General features: G+C 39.3%; 1 protein-coding gene and 1 non-coding gene across 2 annotated transcripts in view; both read left to right on the forward strand.

Annotated features, from left to right (window-relative positions):
* The window catches only part of CTNNA3 (catenin alpha 3), a 711,430-nt gene that overhangs the window by 96,591 nt on the left and 594,784 nt on the right, over positions 1-20,055 (forward strand). The gene's annotated exons all lie outside the window — the stretch shown is intronic.
* On the forward strand, positions 17,657-17,762 carry LOC148125731 (U6 spliceosomal RNA). Its single transcript, XR_015743714.1, has one exon. It is a non-coding gene; the product is annotated as a U6 spliceosomal RNA (small nuclear RNA).

Consider the following 20,055-nt stretch of genomic DNA (forward strand, 5'->3'; position numbering starts at 1 on the left):
TGAGATAGCTGAGGTGGCTTGCTTATCTTCATAAGAAGTCATTTGCTGGGATTTTAAATTACAAATCCATGAGGCTAACCCTTTGAAAGCAGCCCCAAATGTAAGCTGAATACTAAGTAAATTGCATTTCTTCCCCCTCTACTTTCTTCCCTCTAGTCTACCTGTTACTCATAATAATAAATTCACATAAGCGGGAGAATTAAAACAATGGACAATGCAATCGGTAACACTCCAAAGGACACCTGATTTAGTTCAGGGAGGTTTATTCTTAAGTAAACATTCCAAGGGGTCACCTCTATCTCCTTCCTGGGAACAAGTTCTATTGAAATCAACCATTGGAGCTTATTTTTGTGTAGACACCTACAGGTATCTGTTGCAGCTTCTTTGCAGGGTTTCACTATCTGAGTCAGTGTGCTTAGAACTGCAGCCTAAGTATGTAGGTAAGGTGCTGAGACAGAGGAAAAATAATTAAGATTACAGAATGAAACAGTCTTGGAAGGCTTGATTCAAAGTATTTTCTTTTCTTGAAAGTTGCACACGTGGAACAGTAATTCTCTAGAAGATACTGTAATGTTCCCTGAGATTCCATTATATTATTTGATCCATGCTGCATTTGTTTGAGTATACTTCCTGCATAATTGATTATTATGTCAAGCAATGCACTGTAGGTATAATAATAGAAGTACAATAAAGAATCTAGTTTTCTTTTGCAGTACATTTTCCTTTTCAATTTAAGATATTTCCTTTTCCTATCCTCCATTCTGAGAAGTGAAGGCATTATAAAATATCTACATTTAACTTGCAGAGTAATTTATAATTTGGCTCCCTTCTTAACACATTCTATGCTAATGGAAACATAAAGAAGTATTTATACTGTAGGTGCATTAAGAGCAAAAACTCAATGTACACAAAGTCTTGATTTGAAATAATGTTACATAACTGATTGATGGATTGTGATACATCCTGACTGTAGAACATGCACACTTACCTGCATAACTTCTCTGCACTAAATTGGTTTACTTGGGCATATTCCCGCTAAATTCATTTAATTTAAACATTAATCTAACCAATCCATGAATACCTCTGCATATAATTAGAATGGCACCTGTCTAATGGGAAAGACTCTGGGTACCTACACTGGAATTTCTGATCTTACAGTAAATTGATTATTAGTGTTACAAATAATCAATATTAGATTCCATACCAACTGACTGATCTATTTATCTTTTAATTCAGTCTTTTTCACCTTTAAAATGAGGTGTGGTGTAAATGGGCAAAGAATGCTTCTGATATGATATGGGCCTCTCCTATTGTTAAAGAACAGCACTTGTCAATCACCTCTTTATATCCACTTTAACTTACATTGCAAATTTTGTTGTCTCTATACAAGCTTTGGAAAAGCTCTTAAAGGACTACAGAGCAGACATTAAACTCTCCAAATGGGCATCGCCCCCTCAAGCATCATTGCCATCAGTTCCAGAAAGCATACATCTCTACATATGAATCACCATACTCATTCATTCTTGGGTTTCTCAAAAGTCCAATCACTTTTACTGTACCTTTCACTTTGTCACCATTTTACCCTTCAATTATATTAATTCCAAATGTATGCAATTGTCCCCAAAGGTCATTCCTGGTTCTTCTAGCTGTCACCCAGTCTACAGATTCCTAGTGTGATATGTCACCCATAACAGACTTGTTGATACATAGTTATCTTTTCTGACATGCATTTTAGCTCTTTTATTCAAATTTAAACTTACCTCTTCACTTTCTTTGATGGATCTATTACATCCTCCCCCTTTCTTTGTTCATAGATTCACAACATTACAGTTAAGGACTATTCGTTAAGGGATGGTCAATAGCACTGAGCAAGTGGCTCTTATGACCAAACTTGTACTTACACCAGTCATGCATCCCACAGTCACCATTTGTGATCTTCACTGCCTGCTTCTGACAGCAAAATCAATGGGGAAGCCGGCAGGAGGTCTCGTGTGACAACCACATAATACTGTGCTTATTGACATAGCAGGATTTGCTCAATAAAGGTGATCAAAAGTACCTAAATGTCATCACTAAGAGTCACATGGTTTATGCTTTACAGCCATGTTGCTTAGCAAAAGAAATCCCGTTGCCAATTACTATTGGAGTAGCTCTGGTTTATTTATGATCTTTACCATTTCCTTCTTTTTATATTCTAAGTTAAAATAATATTGCACAATTTACTCTTTAAGATAATCTCAACTTCAGGAATTCTGGGGGTGAGCTTTCTTAGTCAAAAACACCCTTCTTAGAAACCGTGAACTCTGAGTGCAATCAGGGAAACTCCAGAGACTTTCTGTACACAACACCACCATTTATTAATTATATAAATAGACTACCTTTGAATTTGTAAACGGAGTAAATAGTTTCATATTTGCTCATTAAGAATGTAATTGTGATGTGCTTTTTAACATTTTTGCTGAATAAATAAATAAACGTCCTTCTTAGAAACATCCTTCTGCTGGTTAATGACCACAATAACATTATTCGATTTAATTTGAGAAACAGCATTCCCCTCTGTTTTGAGAAACAGCATCCCAAGGATAGAGTAGCTCCCTCTCTGTTACTCTCCTGGAAAGCTTTTAAGCATTTTAAGCTATTCTCAAGGGGTTGGAACTGTTGTGAAGTGGGAATCTCCTACTATCTGTGTGCTGACGTTTATTATTTTGGTGCATGGTTTATTGCAATGGTAATTGGCAGTTGTTTTGTTTGTATGTACGGCTGATGTATTGTTTTTAATCTTTTTAAAGGAGAGGGTTTTGGGTATCTCCGTGAATTAGGGCAGGAAATAAACCCAAACTAATAAATACATGAATAAAAATAATGATAAACCAGATCATATATTGATCTTTGCTGCCCATCATTTCTTTGATCAATTAACATAATAACAGGTTTTTACGTAATGCTTTTTAGTAAAATAGGGAAGGCATAATCCAGGTTACCATCCTTAATTCTCCTGTGCCACAGGAAGATTTTTTACTAATGGTAAGCTGACTGTTAGACAGTTAGGGTGCATTTTGGCCAGAATGCCAATGGCACAACAAAGCAAATTTTACCCCAAGTATGTTCATGCTGCTCCACATAAGCTAAGACCTTTGATTTGGACACTCCTTTGCAAGCCCCCAAGCAATAATTTAACAGGAAATAAATGTGCTATACTGGAGATGTGTGTCATGATAATATCAATATTATTACAGGTCTAAATCTATACACATCTGTATCTACAGAGACTCACGGGCACAATGGAAACATAGGGCAGTTTCTCCTCCAGAAAAGGAACAGGCAAACCGTTTCATTCTGTAAAAGTTAATTAATGGAAGTCAGATTATGTTTATAGAACTGTGTTCAGGCTGATGCTAATAGTAACAGCTATGAAAGATCTAAAATAACTTGAAACCAGTATGAATGTGAAAGCATTTAATAGCCATATACAAACTTCAGATCCCTTTGACTAGTATCAACATCTGCAATCTCTTTAAAGCTATGTAGGCTTATAGCATCTCACAGTATCTAATCTGCTTTTTCTGGGTTTCCTCATTAGCCATAAAGCTCTACATAAGGCTGTGTGGGTAACAAGTGGAGCTTTTTATTTATTTATAAGATTTGTATGGCTACCCACAACAATCCTCTGTATCCATAGATGGCGCTGAGAACCCATCAGAGTGGACAGAGCCACACTGTTGACCCATTTTGATTTTTTAAAAAAAAAATAGGGATGAGTTTTACAGAGGTGATAACATCCAACGAACCTGCAGGAGCTTAAGGCACTTGGCCTATCTCTTAAACTCAGTTAATCTTAGGGGTTTTTTTCATCAATGGACAGGAAATATAAAAAGATAAAATTGGTTTCTTAAAAATCCAATTTGATTCCTTAAACTGAACAAATAAAGATAAATAAATAAATAAATATTAGCAAAAGATCTCAATGCTAGGCTCTCCTTGGTGTCCTTGGGCAAGGCAGAAATGAGTTGAGCAATGCCCAGGTTGAAAAGCATTGCCCATCTTGGACAATGATGGCATGTAGTGTCACTTCTGTGAGGAACTCTTTAATTCTGCTTGCTCAAGACTTTAAGGTCATCTCCTTCTGTCACTCTGCTCAGCTGCTACAGTATATTATCCAGAGCATCTAGATACATGCTTGAAGTTGCTATAATGGGGTCAGCTTCTGCAGGTATTTCCATGCTTAGTATGGACATCTCTACAGTATAATCCTATAAGTGTTCAAAACTGTGTGTTAGCCAACTGTTGCAAAGAATATGTATCATTTGCTTGAGTGACATCATTTGATGTGGTGAGTCAGAGCAGGGGTCGCCAATCAGTGGGCTGGGACCACTGGTAGTCCACAAGAAAATTTTGTTTGTCTGCAGAGAAATGTCACCCACAAATCACCCCGCAAAGCAATTAATCCAGGCTGCACAGGAACACAAGGCTGCACTGCCCACATGGTCTGTGGGAACACAAGGCTTGTGTTGCTTGCATTGCGAACGACATGAGGTTGTGAGGGGACGGGGAAAAGGGTCTCTGCTGCTTCTGCTTTTTCTGCAGAGACCCTGGGAAAATCCCCAAAAAAGTCTGCAGGAAAATCCCCCACCCCGTTTTCCTATTGATCGATCATTCTTTAATTGGGATTGCAGGATACCGTCTCTCTCTCTCCCCCCCCCCCACGAGAACGGAGCTGAAAAGCAGGTTAGGATTGTGGCTACCTTGGAGGGGTGTGTGTGTGTGTGTGTGTGAGAGAGAGAGAGAGAGAGAGAGAGAACACATCACCGCCAGCCCTCTGAGGTTAGATTGGATCTCTCTCTCTCTCTCCCCCACACCAACGTCGCAAGCCACCGTCACTCAAAATTCATATTAGTGGTCCATGGGATTTAAAAGTATGAGTTTGGTGGTCCCTGAGATCCAAAAGGTTGACGACCTCTGAGTTAGAGTGTTCCAGTTCTGGAATCCCTGGGGGAGCCTAAAGCTGTGCTCCAGTGAGAGAATGCTGGCTCATGGGTTTCTTGTAGACATCTGGGATGGCTGCTGTCAGAAAAAAAACATCTAGCATTGATAGGAATTTGCTTGACCTAGCACTACAACTGTATTACAGCATCAATAATATTAGATAACTCTTAGATCAATTAGCAATGATCTGCCTGTCCTCAATCATGTTTTTTGTTGTTGTCTTCAATCAAACTGCTTTCCATTTGCTCCCTGTTGATAGTTCCTTAGTTTCCCCTGAGGCTGATGTTAAAATGTCTGGTCTATAACTTTCTTCTTTGTTCCAGAATTGATTCAGTTATAAAATAGGTTATTATCAGTGCCCTCCAGCCTTCAAGAAGGACTATTTACTAACAACAGATGGCTAATCCTATAGGGTAGTTTGAAGGAAATGTTCTCTGCTGCTCAAAACGTAATTATAGAGGACCAGTGACTTCCACAGTAAATAGCATTATATAAATGCGTTCTCACAAAATCTCCCGATGCCAACAGCGCACTCCCATATAGCACATCCAATACCATCTGAAAGATATGGGTTCATTTAAAGAATAATAGTGACACCACTTTAAAAGATAGATTCCTGCTCTGCTTCTGAGTCAGGGCACAATCAACAAGTGGTAAATAACTTTCTGTACTCATTGATGTTCTTTTTTTCTTCCTGTCTCATTTTTCTCATCTGCCTAAAGCTCCTTGGACATGGTTGATCTACACACAGTCATTCATGTTTATGTAACTGCTAACATGTGAAGTTGCACTTTCTTATCTCAGCATTCCTGTGGAAACTAAGAATGAGCACGATGACATTTTGAATGGAATTAACATTTCATAGGGTGCAGATCTTTTGACTATTGAAATAAATCTTCACTGAGCAGTACAGTAAGTTAGTGGTCTCTGGTTTCCTGAGCCATGCACGGAGCAGCTATGTTCTGGGTATGGTGTACCAGACATATGGTGAAAGAAAGATCACAATGTAATCAATTGGGGGTTTACTCCAGATATTTGGTTCTGGCCAAGGACATGAGTGTCATGGAATGTCAACATAAAATATATGCTGTAAAAATTAAGTATATCAAGTCTAATATTTCTAAAGAATTGGTGACTACTTCCAGGAATTCCAACTATAATTGGTATTTTAATCAATTTGTATATTTTTATACTACACTATACAGATAGCCTTTGACTTACAACTATTGGTTTCGTAACTGTTCAAAGTTACTACAGCACTGAAAAAAGTGACTTATGGCTATTTTTCACACTTATGACCATTGCAGTAACCCCATGGGCACATGATCTAAATTCTAACACTTGCAACTGATGGCATATTAATGATGGTGGCAGCGTCCTGAGGTCACGTGATTACCTTCTGTGATCTTCTGACAAGCAATGGGGAATCCAGATTCACTTAACAACCATGTTACTAGTTTAACAAGCAAAATGATTTACTTAACAACTGTGGGAAGAAGGGTCGTAAAATGGGACAAAACTCACGTAACAACTTATTTGTTCCAGCTATATACCAATAAATCTGTTTTTATTATTACTAAATTTGTGCAGTCGGTTAATATTAGAATAAAATGTACTTTGAACAGACAAGAAGACTACCTGTATCCATTCATTTGTTGTGTTAGATGGTGCACTAAACAGGGTTCTTTATAAGAAATAAATTGGATAAAAAAGTGCACATGTTGAATTAAATTTATTCTTCTTCTTTTTAAAAAATATAGCTTTCCATTTGCTATATTATATCTTGATTGAGATACCTGCAGGATCTTTTGTGTGTGCTGCATTCTGCAGCTGCATTACATCTGTACTAGTTCCTGTGATAATGACCATTATTTGCCAAACTTGTTTTAGTCTGTGATGCTTCTTTAAATGTTTGTTGTTATGTTATGTTCTGGACAAAGAATGGAGGAGAGGCCAGAGTGATTTCTAACAGCTCTTTATTCAATACTTCCTGTGAGGCAGCTGAACTCCCTGGCTGACACAACTCCTTTTTATATGAAACTGATCAACCAAATAACCAATCAGGATAGAGTATTTTCCCGCTCTAACAGAGGACCAGAATGAGAACTTCAACTGACAACTATACACTATACATAACTATACATAACAGTTGTGCTACTGTTTCCTTTCCCTTATTCTGATGATAAGCTTTCTACTCTGACTTTCCTTCATACACAGCTTATTTGCCTGCTGTGAATTCCCATCAAACCATTTATGTGATCAAATTGTACATCAGGCAGCCTTTAATACTACTCGGGGGTGTTTTCTAGACTGCAATATGTTCCCTTTAGGACATGCACTTAATGTATTTGATGATCAACAGTCATCCATCTATGCTCTGAGATAGGTTAATTTAGGCCGGCTGTCAATCACAACAAGTGGCACTGTGTAAGTACCTTTGAGCATCATGACAGTTGTGTCTAGAGTATCACAAGGGTCTATTGGAGCATCTGTTGTCCAGTATTGTTCTCTATTGTTATAAAGCTGCTATAAGTTGTCAGAATGAGAAAGACCTAGCTCTGTTTTTCTGTGATATATGAAATAAGAAATTGAAATGCAATGATGAACTGGTTGGGGATTATGAAACCGAGTATGAATGTTGCTGAGATGGGAAATCCATGAGTGAATGTGTCTTGGTCTTTTGGAAATTCAAGTTGTTGAAATTGTAAATATCCACATTCTAACTTACATAATCCATAGGAAGCATAAAATGTGGCTTAGCAGAACACACGTTTCGCAACTTCACCTTTCTTAATGGGCTACACTGGGCGCTGGCTATTTAGCGCAGTGGGAAGAGAGAAATGACACTGGGAACAATGTGTCTGTATTGGTGACTAGCATTTGTCAGTCTCATAGTTGAGCTTCCTGACCCCAGCTGTGGATTTTAGACCCTGGATCCTGTCTTGACTCTTGGACTTGGCTCTTAGACTTGCCTTTGTCTTGAACCCTGTTCTCCAGACCCTGGATGGTGGACCTTGCATTTTGTACCTTGCCTTGGTTCTATTTTGTTTTATCTTGTGGACTGCTCCAGCTTCATAGATTCGTGCTGGAGTTATTCCAGAACTGGGAACTTGTTTGAGGGGAGGTTTGCCTTGTCACTGGAATGAGGATTTTCTGGGGAAGACTCTTGGGAGGCTTGGAAAACTTCAGTACATTCCTTGAATTCTCCATGGTGTGTGTCCATATGAGCTGGAGCAGGACAGTCAGCCATACTGGATTTAATTCTCATTAACACAGATGAAATAATAGTAGGCGTTGAAGTTACAGAAACTTTGAGATGATCTTGCAATATTGGAATTCAACATTATGCAAGCACAAGCAATAGAAAAAAGTCAAACTAGAGTTCTGGATTACAAGAGAGCTGAGTTCAGTAAACATAGAGAGAGCTTGGGAAGGATTCCATGGATGAGAATCCTCAAGGGGAAAACAATCCAGAAGTTTGGGAAACTTTGAAAAGTGAGATTATAAAAACCCAGTCTAGCACAATTCCAATGAAAAGAAAAATAAGAGATCTCAAAAGAAACCAGCTTGGCTCCACAAAGAACTCTCTGATTAACTGAAAGTCAAAAAAGATAAGTTGAAAGGGGAAAGAGGGCACATAACTAAGGCAGAATATCAGCAAATAGCCTGAACTTGCAAAGATGAAGTCAGGAAAGCTAAGGCTCAAAATAAACAAAGGCTTGCAACAAAGTCAAAAATAACCAAAAAAAGTTTCTTTCAACATGTAAAAAACAAGGAAAAACTAAAGGAAATGATTGGTCCATTAATGGGAGAAAATGGCCCCAAGGAGAAAGCAGAAATGCTTAACTCATTTTTTGCATCTGTCTTTACACAAAAGGATGTATGTATGTATGTATGTATGTATGTATGTATGTATGTATGTATGGTATTTAGGTTTCTTTGGGTATTTTCCCACATCTTAATATTTGTGCTTTTATTATAGCAACATTTTGGCAGAATCTCATCTGCCATCCTCAGGCTTGTGTATTGGGTTCATCCATATATATATTATAACCAAAGAAAACCCGAATAACCAAAGATCCACATACAAATACCCGCGAAAACCTCAGAAACACACACACACACACACACACACACACACACATATATATATTCTTAAGTTTTCGCGGGTACTTACATGTATGGCATTCAGCTTTGTTTGGGTATTTTCCCACGTGTAAGATGCCAAAATGCTCTCAATCTTACATGGGAAAAGACCCGAACACGCCAAGACCTGCATACCTGTGCTCGTGAAAATCTATGAAAACGTATATCCTTTTGTATAAAGACAGATGCAAGAGAACATCTACCTACTCTAGTCGAGTTCAAATCACCAGGACCAGATGGATTACACCCAAGGTTCTGAAGGAACTGGCAGATGTGATCTCAGAACCACTGAACTATATCTTTCAAAGATCCTGGAGCACTAGGGAACTTCCAGATGACTGGAAGAAGGAAGATGTTGTTCCCATATTAAAAAAAGGGGAAAAATAGATCTAAATCTATCAATACCTGAGAAGATTCTGGAAAAGACAATCAAGCAATGAATCTGTGAACACCTAGAGGCTAATGAAGTCATAACCAGAAGCCAACATGGGTTTGTCAAAAGCAGTTCATACCAGACAAATCTTCTTGCATTCTTTGACAAAGTGACAAAATTAGTGGACCAGAGAAATGCTGATATCATTTACTTGGTCTTCAGTAAGACATTTGAAAAAGTAGACCACAACTTCTTGATAAGATAGAAAAATGTGTGTTAGACAGCATCACCATCAGATGTATTTGTAACTGGCTGACCAACCATACTCAACATGTAATCCTTAATGGAATTGCATCTACATGGGGGGAAGTACGCAAGGGGGTAATCCAAGGCTCTGTCTTAGCCTAGTACTCTTCAACATCTTTATCAATGATTTAGATGAGGCGATAGAAGGAGAATTTGCAGACAACACCCAGTTGGCAGGAATAGACAACACTCCAGAAGATAGGCTCAAGATACAGAAGGATCTTGACATACTTGAACACTGGGCCCTATCTTACAAAGTGAAATTTAGTGGTGAGAATAGGTTGACCCCCTATTCTCCAAAACACCTGAAGGTAAGAAGAAATAGATGGAAATTAAGGAGAGAACCAACCTAGAACTAAAGAGAAATATCCTGACATTAAATGAGACAACTTGCCTCCAGAAATTGTGGGTGCTCCAACACTGGAGTTTTTAAGAAGAAATTGGACAACCATTTGTCTGCAATGGTATAGGTTTAAGACTAGAAGACCTCCAAGGTTCCTTCCTATTCTTCTATTCATTCAATTCATTTGTTTTAAGGAGGCTTTTGATAATATCTCTAGAAATATATTATGAGAGAAGTTCAGAGAGATACTTGATTAATAGCTGTTTAATCTTATCGCCAAGATGCACAGAAGCACTAATCATATTGTAAGATAAAAACTGCCAGGCAGTTCTCTGACTTGGTCTCTCCTGTAAGAGGAATTAAACAAGGCTACATTATATTGCCCCACTATTAATCAGTTCCTTTCTAAATGTCATGGTCAATTATCTGACAAAGAGAATTTCACCCACTGAATATTCTAGGCAGGTTAATAGTGTATTCTCTCTCTCTCTCTCTCTCTCTCTCTCTCTCTCTCTCTCTCCTTCCCTCCCTCCCCCTCTCCCACTCTTTCCCTCCATCCCTCCCTCCCCTCTCTGAATGATTCTTTCGTAGACATTAGTAGGGGTAAAGGCTCATACGTCTTCCTCTACAAGGTGCAGCAACTGCAATTAAACTGAAATAAAGCAAATATTATGGTTTTTTTCAAAAACATCTAAAAGTCTGCATTGGATTATTCAAGGGCAGATTTTTGAGCAGATGACCTATTTTTGCTATCTTTGGATGATTTTCATTTCATTCACATTCATTGGGAATTGTAGAGTTTGCTTCTTTGTGCAACCCAGAAGACCCAAGGAAATATTACAAATAATTCTATGTTTTAACTGCTTTCATGTTCATTGTGGTCAAATCCATAGCCCAACTTGAGTAGCAGTAGGGAAACCAGAAAGCCATATTTATCATACCATCTGGGTTTTGTCCAGATTGGTATAGGATCTCCTACAGTGGGCAGGGGGGTTGGACTAAAAGACTTCCAAGATCCCTTCTAACCCCATTATTCTGTATCCTATGTTCTAAGTGGCCTGTTGCCTTCCCAAATGCACAGCTCACCTTTGAGATAGGACTATTCTAACAGACAGAATATTTATGTCTTTGTACTCCCCTGTTTAGAGGTACTGTTGTGTCTTATATATTGATTACTGCTTGGCATTACTATATAGATCGGGTTAGTAATAAAAACCTTGGACCATAGATGGATACTGGAACACTAGCTTCAATAAATGCACGCGTGCTTGCAGACTTTAGTTATAAACTTGTTTATTGAGGGCAGGAGTTACCAAGCTTTTCTATACTCCCACCACTAGAACACTTCTGATATATTCTCACACCCCTTACAAAAGTAAATCATTATGTATAATTTTGAAACATCTAAGTTTTCGCACCCCCTGGAATATTGTCTCGCACCCCCAGTTGGGAACCCCTGGTTTAGGGAGTAAACAAGAAGAGCTTGCTTCACGTGTTAATTTAGAAAGATGAGTAGAACTGATGGAAGACCTGACAGAGGCCAGGTAGAACTTTGGGTCTTTCTTTAGTAATAATTAAGATGGATTTTTTTCAGGGTGGAACAACTAAACAGCATTCAGAGCCAGCATTTTGGAGAGTATGCCATACCTTGGACTCTGACAAGAGTCAGAAGACACCAGAATCTGGGAAAATGTATACAACTGATAACCCAAGGGACACCAGGTTTCAGGGAAACTCCTCTGCTGACCCATGGTTTTTTTCATGCTAAAATGAACTTTCGTGCGAGTGCTTTTCAAAAGTTAAGTTTGTCACTGGAGCCCATTTCTGTTCATCTCTTAAATGATTATTAAATGATGATGATAATGATAATGATTTTGTTATTTTGTTTAGTGAAAGCTAATGCACTGAAGATAAATTGCTTAGGTCACACTTGGTCTTCTGTTCTGTTTCTGTTCTATTCTGCTGTGCTCTGCTCTGCTCTACAGCAGGGGTCTTCAACCTTGGCAACTTTAAGACTTGTGGACTTCAACTCCTAGCAAAGCTGGCTGAGGAATTCTGGGAGTTGAAGTCCAAAAGTCTTAAAGTTGCCAAGGGTGGAGACCTCTGCTCTACAGTGAAACCCCTAGCTCTGCCAACAAGTGTGTTCTCTGAATGCTCTTCAATCATTAGCAAGGATTTTCCATGCTTTTGGAAGAGGCAAATTCCCTGGAAGTACTCTATTTTCTCAAAGAGTAGACTGCCTGCTATGCTAGGTGAGCTGCTCCTAATAGCTGCTCAAAACAGGTACACTGTGCTCCATCTGGCAAGCTTCCATAGTAGAAACTGAGCCTTAGAGACAAGCAGAAAAGAATTATCCTTCAGCAGATAATCACCCAGCATGGAAACATGGCTGATACTAGATTCTTGCCAAAGCTGAATTCTCTCTTTTCGTAAGAATTATCCTCTTGATATTACTGGATTCCTTTCATATTATGTGGAAATAGAGGGCAGAGCAGAAACTCCTACCATGTGAGCTGTCTCTCCATATGCTTCTAGATATAAAAGATGACTGAATAATAGATGTCCTATTTATTTTAATGTTTTTAATTTTAGCATAGCATTAGCTGCTACTATGCTATGTAGCATATTGGGCAGCAAGGCATCTGCAGCATTTTTGGCTTTGGGTGAGTACTTCAGTGTCTTCTCAGGTGATGTTTAAAGTCATCTATGAACATTCTTTGCCATGTATTTTGAGGGCATCCTCTTGGTTGTTTGGCATTGGGGGTGGTGATGTTTCCATCTCGTAGCCATCTTGGGAATTCAATTGTTCTCCATGCAAAATATATGACCTGCAAGTTGGAGTCTTCTGCTTGTGACAATGTTATGTAATGGTTTTTATGTTTTTATGCCATAAGCTGTCCAAAGTTATTAGATATGAGGTAGGTGGCAAATAAAGTTAATAAATACATAAATAATGCTGAAACAGATATGCAGATATCAACAGTTTTTAACAGATTAACAGAGTTGGAAGGGACCTTGTAGGTCATCTAGTCCAACCCTTTGCCCAAGCAGGACACCCTACACCATTTCTGACAGATGGCAGTCCAGTCTCTCCTTGAAAGCTTCCAGTGATCTTCATCACTTCCTCCCACAACTTCTGAAGGCAAGCTGTTCCTGTGGTTGATTGTTCGCACAGAAAATTTCTCCTTATTTCTAGGTTGAATGTCTCCTTGGTCAGTTTCCATCCATTCTTCCTTGTCTGGCCTTCAAGTGCTTTGAAAAATAGCTTGACCCCTTCCTCTCTGTGGCAGCCTCTCAAATATTGGAAGACTGTTATCATGTCTTCTCTAGTCCTTCTCTTCACTAGACTAGCCATGCCCAGTTCCGTTCTTCATATGTTTTAATCTCCAGTCCCCTAATGATCCTGGTTGCTCTTCTCTGCACTCTTTCTAGAGTCTCAATATTTTTTTTCATAATGCTGTGACAAAAAGTGGATTCAGTATTCTAGATGTGGTCTTACTGAGGCTATAATATTAATTTCTAAATTCAGTTTTTGTGGCTATCTGCTTATCCATGTCTAAGGGTAGCTTACATGATCATCCTGGAAGCCTCAGGCAAGCATCTGGTAGTTGGAAATCCCCAAGCAACTCAATACCTTAAAAATATCAAATATATTTGAGAATATACATCCCACTTTAATATTTTTCCTGCAGCAACCCTTGAGGGTAGATGTAACGGTGCTTAATGATAACGAAAGACTGTTCTTGCGGGAAAGATGTATTAGAAACACAGACTTCTGTCTTCTGTGTTATCACTCACAGGACTCTTAGAGGCCTCAATACGAAAAACTAAAACACTTCCAAACAATACTTCAGAATGCCTATTTGCAGATAGTGCCTAAAATGAAGTGGCAAGATAAATTTTGTCTAGCAACAGCAGACTTTAGTGGAGTTATTAGAAGAGCAGATATAATCAGAAATCAAACTCAAGAGGATAATGGCAAGGAGAGTTTTAGTTCAGTGTATTATCTCATGTTATCCCAAGAACCACTGGATCGTGCCTGGTATGCTATCGCCTAATGAATCACACACCAAGGGCAGAGATAGGAACAACCTTATTCTGTGCAAAATAGGCCACCTGAGAATTTTTCTTCAAAGCAGGTGTGCCAATCAAGTCCCAAAGCTTTATATTCATGGTCTCCAGCAAGCATCATGTGCTCCTAGAGGTTAACAAAACAAGCAGATGTCTACCTAATAAGCATTTCTTATCAGCAAAACAAGCATTTATCAGATCTGGTAAGTATCATGTGGCCAGCAAAAAGCAAGCTTAAATCAGTCAAGTCTGTTGTTTTTCATCCCTGCTTGTTATCATTTTCTGTACCAGCTTTCCTGTACCACAACAGTCAAGGCAGGGTTACTTAGATGCCACAGCAACATAGTGGTTTTATTTCTAAATTTATCACTTTAGCTGGGTAGATGGTTTGCAATTATATGCAAAGAGAATCGTGCCTGTTACTGTGCAAGCTTTTCTGAAAGGGTAGTCAAAGTCACACAAAGTATTAAAATGGCTGAAAGGTACCCCTAAACATTGGCTTATCAAACAGGAAAAGGGGCAGGTCCCCATTGGATTTCTACACAGTGGTGGTATTCAATTTTTTTTACTACCGGTTCTGTGGGCGTGGCTTGGTGGACGTGGTGTGGCTTGGTGGGTGTGGTGTGGCTTGGTGGGTGTGGCAGGGGAAGGATACTGTAAAATCCCCATTTCCACCCCACTCCAGGGGAAGGTTATTGCAAAATCCCATTCCCTCCCTACCCCACTAACCAGCTTTCCAGTTCCATTTTTCTGTGCAGGGCAACAAAAGAAGACCCAGCCGATCAGCTGGGACTCAGAAGGCAGAGAATAGATGGGGGCGAGGCCAGACAGAGATGGCATTTGCCGGTTCTCCGAAGTACTCAAAATTTCTGCTACCGGTTCTCCAGAATCTGTCAGAACTGGCTGAATAGCACCTCTGACTCCACAGGAAGAAAGGGAGAAGCTAACTGATCTGAGAGAATGTGGGGTGAGCTAGGAGGGGTGGAAAGGCTCTTTCCTCAAGGATTCTTGATTGCAGCTGGTGTGTCTTGAGAGCTGATGATTGCTCATTGTAGGCGATTGATTAGTCACATCCTGCTGAGGAAGCAGAGACTATAGGAGGAATAAAAGACAAGGTAGGCTTTGAAGTCAGAGCGCCCTGACTGAACAAAGAGAGCTAACAGGAGTTTGCTGGGGAAATTTAATAAATCTAATAAGCTTTCACTCTCATTGTTTCTGAAACTTTTGCAGTCACATACTCTACTAAATAAATGTGGAGGCCACTCAAATAAAGAATCCCACCCTCCTACAGTACATCTTCATAGGCTCATATCGATTTGAAATGTCTCCCAATGCTGTATTTACATGGCAGTTAGATTTCCCACGAGAGCCATTTTGGTGTAGTAGTTAAGGCATCAGGCTAGAAACCAGGAGACCACCGTGAGTTCTAGTCCTGCCGTAGGCATGAAGCCAAGTGGATTATTTCTCTCAACCCTAGGAGGGAGTGAATGGTGAACCACTTCTGAAAAACCATGCCAAGAAAACTGCAGGGATTTGCCCAGGCAGTCTATGACAATCAGACATGATTGAACAGAAAGGAAATAAAAGCTTTCCCATGCCTTTTGGAAATATGATCTGCCTTCACAACATAGTAAAAAAAAACCTTCCCACGTGAAAGGTAAAATATTTGGGAAAATCCTACTCTTTTCAAATAAATACAGTAAATCTAAATCTTATCTCAGATTTCTGATCCTTCCCATCACAAAATGTTATTCCACTCAATATCTCTAGTTTTGTCTTGTGGAATCCAAACTTGCAAGCCTCCCCAGGGAGGCCATACAGGAAACACAATCAGATGCATTAATACTTCTAAATTGTAAGGCTACTTTAAAAAGTCTGAAAATAAAAATCTCCCATTATGTCCGTTATAGCCTGAGAAGTTAGAGAAGGCCCCACCTCTTTCTCTGCCTCTTATGCAGCTATGAGCTTGTTATCTGATTTTTCCCTAGGCAGTATCTCTTCACCCTGTTTCTCATGGTCTTTCTCACATACCATTACATTCACCTCTGGTCTTCTTCGCTGCTTCTACTTCATCTCTAGATCAGAGGTGGTATTCAGCAGGTTCTGACCAGTTCAGGAGAACCGGTAGCAGAAATTTTGAGTAGTTCGGAGAACCGGCCAATACCGCCTCTGACTGGCCCTGCCCCCATCTATTCTCCACCTCCCGAGTCCCAGCTGATTGGCTGGGTCTTCTTTTGTTGCCCTGCACAGGAGAACGGAGCTGGAAAGCAGGTTAGTGGGATGGGGGAGGGGATTTTACAGTATCTTTCCTCTGCCACAATCACCAAGCCACGCCATACCACACCACTCCCACCAAGCCACACCCACAGAACTGGTGGTAAATTTTTTTGATTCCCACCACTGCTCTAGATGTCCTTGCTTTTGGGAGATCCTCAGGGAAAGGCTACTCTATCTTGTCATGCCCTTGAGTCACTCTCTATTGTACAGTTTGACTAGGCTCTTGGTATAATTGTGTACCAACACATTGAGAAAATTCCCAGTATATTCTCATAATTAAACAAATGATCAGATGTTAGAAACTTGGTCTTTTCAGATGCCATGTTACTTTGGAAATTACTAATAAGGTTCAGTGATTTCTGCATATCAAAAGGCTTTAATGAAAAATAAGTGTGCTGCTGGTTTCTATCTTTTGTTCAATATTCAAATTATAACACCACTTTTAATATCAAATACACAGCAAATGTGTGCCTTCCCAACCATGTAAACCATAAACAAAGTTGAAAGTTTACTAATTTAACCATAACTTTTAGCCTGCTGCTTTAAAGCAGTTGTCGAAAAAATTATTTTTTGTCATTCGTTTCCATTGGAATTTCTTTAACATCTCAACTCGTATCTCTTAGAAGGCAGAATTCACTTAAATATCCTGGCTCCAGTACTTCAGAAATTTCTTCATGAATATTAATTCTATTACACAGTGCTTTGCTTTTTCCTATGTTTCCAGTACTAGTAGCAAAGGGAATTACCTTTCCTTTGATAAATATTTGCATATTGAAAATTGTGTCCGTGCATCTGTCTTTGAAATGCACTATGTTGTCAGTAAAATCTGTAAGATGTCTGGAAATCTAATTTGAAGGAGGGAGGCATATGAGAGCTTATATCACCAGCATTTGTCATACTGAATGGGGCGGAATAGTACTGTAGACTATTGTTGTTGTTCTGACCCTACAGATTTCTGTAAACTGTTCTGAGGGCTTTAAATAAAACTGTAAAAATGATGGCTGCTTTCCAGTGTGGTCCAGAGCCCTGTAGTCAAAACATTGCTTAGTCATGGATCCTGCTGAAAATCAGCACCCAGGTAGGCCCACTCAGAGGGGCAAAGCGGAGGCTCAGTAATGAAGGCAGATTTAGTTCAGTCAAGCGTCACATCCATTACATGGTTGGGTGGCAGCAAATATGCTAAGAAGAGAATGATATAGAGAAGATTAGCATGGTCCCTTGGCAAGGCCCTTGCCATGAAGGAAAACAAATTAACACATTTTACAGTACATATTGTATTTGATAGTGGTATGCAAACGTATTTCTGTGTAGACATAATGATGTGTCTGTGTTGCTAGATATTGTAAGATTAGCTGGGGTCAAAGAGAGTGGATGATTACAGAGCATTATTCTCTATTGTGAGCTGTTGAATAAACCTCAGGGATTTTTTTTTAGTGTTCTCCTGTAACAATGCTTGTCTGTGATCAGAAAACAAGCATAACTCTGAATGATTTTCGAGAGTAGCATTTTATCCCGGCTAATACCTAACATGATGCATTAGGTTTTTTATTTTTCCTTTCTGGAAGGAAAGCTAATTAAAAGTATCAGCCATCTCCATTTGGAGAGGGATATGTGTTCTGGCCCTCTTGATCACTTGATCAAAATTCTGTCACCTCATTCTGTCTGTATAGATGACTTAAAAGCTCCTATAATGCTTGTTTAATGTGTTAAATGCAGAAAGAAAAAAGGGGGCAAAACCGCTGCACTTCTAGCATCGTAAAGGGCTGTGTGACTGAAAATTAGTCATTGATCCAAAGCAGAGTTTCTTCATCTCGGCAACTTTAAGATGCGTGCACTTCAACTTCCCAAAGTCTCCAGCCAGGGAGACTTAAACTTATCAAGGTTAAGAAACACTCTGCTTATCAGAAGAATCAGAAGAATATATATATATTCTTGTGTGTATATTATACACACACACACACACACACACACACACACACACACACACACACACACACACACACACACATTTCTATCTGTGTTCTGTATGATTGACATTCCAGATCCTATTGAAAACTCTGCAGGAAGGCTTTCCTGGCCCAGCCTCTTGTAAGGTTACTGTTAGTGGTCTCTGCAGTAATGTCAACTGATAAAATGAGCATTGTGTGGTGCAATGCATGTTCCTCTCCTTTTGTATCCATGTCTGTAGCCCTCCACTGCAGTTTTCATCATCTTTCACCACTAGTTGATCTGATTACAATTGAAGGTAGCTGCTTTAACTTTCCATCCTTTTTACAAATCTGTGTCTGTCTGTCTGTCTGTCTATCTATCTATCTATCTATCTATCTATCTATCTATCTATCTATCTATCTATCATCAATCTACCCATCTCCAGCCTTTATTTTCTATGACTCAAGGCTTCGTTCATAATGTTCTCACTTCCAGTTTTCTCCAAAACAACCCTGCAAGATAGCTTGGGTTGAGAGAGAATTATTGGCTCAGAATCACTCAGGATGTCTCAGGGAGGACTAGAACCCACTGTCTCTGTGCTCTTTGCTCTCGGTTCCTATCCAGAAAGATTCTGGGGCTAACTCTGCAGAGATCAAGGAGAAGATAATAAGCAGCATTGTTTTTTTTTTAAATGCAATCTGTCAACTCATAAAAGATTTCTATGGTCTTTTTGGAGTTGTCAACAGAAAGGGAGGGGGGAGCAGTGCAGCAACCTGCAAACCAAAACTGCATTCCATAAATGTTTTCAAAGATAGTAACTAGGTGACTGAAGTTTCTGCCACACAAAATTCTAACTGGAGAGCATGATTGATGACTCTTGGCTATGGAGGTGTCCCATTGGAGAATATGAATTATGTTACACCCAAGGGGTGCGGGGAAAACCAGGGTCAAAGGTGACAGTGAATTATATGCCTCAGAGTTGGCTACACCCAGGCAGTGCTGGACAGTTTAACTCCGAATAAATCCTTTTTTTAAGTTTTGGAAGTTTGGCTTGAGACTCATGATTTAAATGGGGTTAAGTGCTAGAATCCTGATAGCAATCTAGATTTGCACATCGTTGTGATGACGAAAGGAGAACAAATTTGCATAGAGCTCAAGTTTTTTTGGGACTTCCTCAGCAGACACTACCAGCCGTGAGGGAAGTTTGAAAACTTTATTCTCCTTTTGCATTATGGTTTAAACTGGGTGGCCTGGACAGTTTTTCCAACAGAGTTTATTTACAAAGAGAAGACTGTTCCTTGCAATCTCTCAGAGGAAACAACCTCTTGCTAAATGGTGGTGAAGCCTTCAGCTCCTTTATTAACTTTGCTGCATGCCCAGGAACTATGTTTGCTAGTCTGAATGAATGGAATATGATTTTTTGGAGGGTAAATAATGGTATCTCCTAGAATTGGAGGTTTGAATATAATTTAAATATGGTTGCTAGGTACACAAAAGGAGTACATTTGAGTACTAAATATAACAAGTTCAATTCTCAGTGCTCATCCTCATGTCGTCAGCATGACAGTATCTATCAGTAAGGAAAAGAGAGAGAGAAAAAAATAGAACAAGTAACTCTAGGCAAAGA

This window comes from Pseudonaja textilis, chromosome 4 (genome assembly GCF_049901715.1).
Source record: "Pseudonaja textilis isolate UNSWEBS1 chromosome 4, rPseTex1.2, whole genome shotgun sequence".
NCBI classification, from domain to species: domain Eukaryota; kingdom Metazoa; phylum Chordata; class Lepidosauria; order Squamata; family Elapidae; genus Pseudonaja; species Pseudonaja textilis.